Source organism: Piliocolobus tephrosceles, unplaced genomic scaffold, assembly GCF_002776525.5.
Source record: "Piliocolobus tephrosceles isolate RC106 unplaced genomic scaffold, ASM277652v3 unscaffolded_34624, whole genome shotgun sequence".
NCBI classification, from domain to species: Eukaryota; Metazoa; Chordata; class Mammalia; order Primates; family Cercopithecidae; genus Piliocolobus; species Piliocolobus tephrosceles.
In genome coordinates, this window is record NW_022318337.1 from 759 (window position 1) to 5,318 (window position 4,560).

At 37.9% G+C, this 4,560-nt stretch overlaps 1 non-coding gene across 1 annotated transcript; it reads left to right on the plus strand.

Annotated features, from left to right (window-relative positions):
- Positions 1 to 297: 297 nt before the first annotated feature.
- Positions 298 to 370, plus strand: TRNAA-AGC. The gene has a single exon. It is a non-coding gene; the product is annotated as a tRNA-Ala (tRNA).
- The last annotated feature ends 4,190 nt before the right edge of the window (positions 371 to 4,560 follow it).

Genomic DNA, 4,560 nt, shown 5'->3' on the forward strand with positions numbered 1-4,560 from the left:
ATCTGTGACACTTTAGCTGGGCAGGTCTAGGCACCTCCTCCTTTGCCAGGACATGCTTTTTTCTGTCCTGAAATACCCTAAATTTGACATTTTGGCAGCACAAGTTTTCCCTTTGTGACTTTCTCCTTGTTCCATTTTCTCCTCCTTCTTTGCAGAGAATGAGTAGCCACTGCGCTCTTGCCCTGGACCATCAATGAGAAGATCTGCTCTTAGTAAAGCTCTGGTCTTGCAGTGAAGGCCCTGAAATCACCTGTGTTCCATGCCACCCACTAAGGATAAACAACTCTGCCCTGATATGGGGAGTTAGCTCAAGTGGTAGAGCGCTTGCTTAGCATGCAAGAGGTAGTGGGATCGATGCCCACATTCTCCAAGCTTTATTATTTAGGTCTCCAAACCCAAGTTAGTGTCTGAGAGCAGGATGCTGCTTTAGTTCAAGTTGTAGGAGCAGCAACAATACAGTGCTGGTGACAGCTCACTCCTGGTATTCAATATAGCGTGTATCTACTGTGTAATTAATTTTCTGTTTCTTTGAGGAGCTGTGAAACCAAGGGACGTATGCAATTGCTCTTTTCTCCCTGTTTCTGCCTGCAGCTTGAATGTGAGACAATTGTGAAAAGGGCAGGGCAAAGCCACTTGGGTAAGTACAGCCCCAGCTTTCTGGTGAGAGGACTGAAACCAGGATGTTTCAAGTCACTAGAATGTGCCTGGACAGATACTGTAGAAAGCAAACCCATAAAGTTATTTGTGAACTTGTAGATGCACCTGGTCAGCTATGAATAAGTGGCTCTAATCCCAAACATCTTACCAAAAAAGAGCCTGAGAGCTGAACTGAGCAACGGCCCACTTTCCAGTCCTCACTGACCACTGGGTGGCACACACTCCAGAGATCTCTGAACAGTAGTGTTAAGGCTTTCAAATAAAGTTATCTTTGAAAGAACAACACATAGAAGGCTAGTTGGTACTTGGAACTTAAATACAAGGCCATTGTGTGCCTGCAAAAACAAAAACAGCAATATTATCCTTAAGATTTCAACAAGACACAGTGTCTCATCACATAAACCAAAGAAGTCCAGGAGGTTACAATCCCAAAATATTCAGCATTTGAAAAAACAGGGAGATCTTAATTCACAAGGCAAAGAGAACCCTCAAATGACAATACTGAGAGGACACAGATGTCAAAATCATCTGACACATACATTAAAGCAGTTATTATACCAATGCTCCTAGAATTACGGGATAGCATTCGTGAAGTGAATCGAAAGTTGGAAAGTCTCACCAAATATTTGGAATATATAAACACCAACTTTAACTTAAGAATTAAAAAATGTATTAACCAAAACTATTAGGGGAAATAAAAAGCTTAATTGGATGATCACAATAACAGAATGCAGAAGACTAAGGAAAAAGTCAATGAACTTGAAAACAGAACAAGGATACGTACATAATCTGAACTACAGAGAGAAAGGAGGATTTTATTTTTCTCTGAACAGAGGCTCAGGGACAAATAAAAAATAACATATCTAACATTCACATTATTGTAATCTGGAAAGAAGAGAACAAAGAGGTCTTTGTGGGATAAAACTTTGAAGAATTAATAGCTGAAAATGTATCAAATTTATCAAAAGATATAAACCGGATTTTTAAAGTTCAGTAAATGTCAAGCACGATGAACCCAAAGAAACCCAGAGCAAGACATTTCATAATCAAACTGCTGAAAACTAAGAAAATACAAAACAATTTTGAAAGCAGCCAAAGGGAAATGAAAGAGAAACTACTATATGAATGATTATAGGTTTCTCATCAGGAACCCCAGGAGCCAGAAAAAATGTCATAACATTCAGTAAGTACCAAAAGAAAAAGACATGTCAAACCAGAACGCTATGTGGATCAAAAGTATCTTCCAGACATAAAGGCAAATAAATGCATTCTCATTGGAAGGCACATAAATACATTCTCAATCCTAGCAAGACTGCTGGAAAAGAATTAGCAAAGATTTGAGATAAGAAAAGTGATACCACAAGGAAACTTAGAACATCATCAATGAAGAAACAAAAGCAGAAATAGAAAATGTCTGGGTAGACCTAACAGACTGTTATTCTTCCATTGAGATCCTTAAGGTATGCTTGATGATTGAAAACAAAAATTGTAACTTTATCTGATGCAGTTATCATTGTATCTAGATGTACTACATACATAAGATAAAAGGGTAAGTGTAATGGGCCTAAATCTTCATGAAGTTTCTATAATCAATCTGAATGGCAAAATATTGATTCTAACTATACTGTGAAAGGTTATATATGTATATGGTAGATCCTAGGCCACTTACTAACAAGATTTGAATAAACCAAAACAAGATAGAAAGAGGAACATAGATGAGTTAAAACAAAGGGAAAAAAGGTTAATAAATTATTAAATAATAGACCTATCTAAAAACTTATCTGTAGCATTGCATGTAAATTATCTAAATGCATTAATTAAAAACTAGAGATAATCAGAATGTGTTAAAAATAAATATGCTCACTAAAGAAAGCCACCTGCAATACACATATATAAGAATAGAAGTTATATAGCAGATTGAAAGACAAGAGTGGGAAAAGATACCTCATGCAAGCAGTAATCAAAGACAGCTGTAAGGTACATATAAAAAATCAGACAAAGAAGATTTGAAAGTAGAGAAACTTTTCAGGAATAATGAGGGCTGCCAAATGACTGTCAATTTTCCAGGGGATTACTGTCCCAAATGTATGTGAGAACACAGAGTTTCAAAACTCATAAACAAAATTGGATATGACAAGTAAAAACAGAAAAATCCAATAATAGTTGCTGTCATTAACACTTCTCTCTCAGTAATTGGTAGACTTAGTAGAAAACAAATCAGCAAGCATGTTGGAGAATTGAACCACACCATCCAGTAATGGACCTATCAACTTCATAACGCAAAATAAAAGTTTAGGTAGAAAGCAAAGACAAAAATTAAAAGAAAAGTAAGATCATGTTATAACCAGAAAATTAAGAGTAGTCCAGCATATAGAAGAGTGCTATTATTGAAAGAGTTATTTAGTTATTTTAAGATATTTTTGAAGGAGTTATTTAGCTGAAAATGACAGAAAGACGGAAAACGGTGAATCTCGAGGTGGATCTTCCATTGTCCATATTTATATTGTCTTGAGGTGTGGGGTGTCTATTCTTCCTCCAAATTACCTGATCCTACTACAGTGTCTGGCACAGAGCATCTCCCCAGTGAATATGTAGTAAATGAGTGGAAAGTAATTGATAGATTCAAAACAGTTGTGGAAGAATAGTGTTCACTATTTGACAAATCCCTGAATGTGGTGTTTGAAGGAAGACAATGAGCCAAAGTTGACTTGAAAGGTAAGCCCAAGGTCAGATGTGGTGGCTCATTTCTGTAATCCCAGCACTCTGGGAGGCTGAGATGGGCGGATCCATTGATGTCAGGAGTTTGAGACCAGCCTGGACAACACAGTGATACCTTGTCTCTACAAAATATACAAAAATGAGTGTAGTGGTACACATCTGTATTCCCAGCTACTCAGGAGGCTGAGGTGGGAGGATCACTTGAACTCAGGAGGCGGAAGTTGCAGTGAATGGAGATTATGCCAGTAGTGCCTGGACAGCAAAGTGAGACCCTGTCACAAAATAAAAAAAAAAAAAAAGTAAAATAAAATGAAATGAAATTAAATTAAAATGAAATTAAAACCCAGGCCAGGAGGAGTGGCTCATGCCTATAATCCTATCACTTTGGGAGGCCAAGGGGGGCCAATCACCTGAGGTCAGGAGTTTGAGACTAGCCTGGCTAACATGGTGAAACTCTGTCTCTACTAAAAATACAAAAATTAGCCAGGCGTCGTAGCAGGGACCCGTAGTCCCAGCTACTCTGGACGCTGAAACAGGAGAATTACTAGAACCCGGGAGGCAGAGGTTGCAGTGAGCCAAGGTCTTACCATTGCACTGCAGCCTGGGTGACAGAGTGACACTCTGTCAAAAAACAAAAAGCAAAACAAAACAAAACAAAAAAACAAAAAAAGTTAAGCCCAAAAAGTAAGTAGAGGTCTGGAATTAGATATTTGGTGTATGAATGAATGGGCTAAAGTGCAAAAGAACGGGCAGAATAACTGAGCTGCTACAGCGGGAAAAAAAAAAAAATCACATTTAAAATGTAAAAATACCTGCTTCTCTATTCGGGCTTTCCCACTTAGCAGCTTTGGCACCTTAGAAACAACAGTTAACTTATCTCAACCTCCATTACTTCTAAAAAGTGCATGAAGTGCAGACTAAGACATAGCTGTTTTGGCAGAATTCAGTCAGACTACATCCAGTAAACTCCCTAAGTATCCTAGTATAATTCATGGCACAAAAAAAATTGAGGGAAAAAAAGGGAGGATATGATTATAATTTCAGCTTGTGTTTTTTGTTGAGTGAATGTCTCCAGTCATACAGATGCAAGTGGAGACACACAGTAAGAGTAGTATGAACGGGAGACACCTTGGAACGCTATTTCTTCCTTCATTCATTCAGTTGGTCACTCAATGAACTATCATG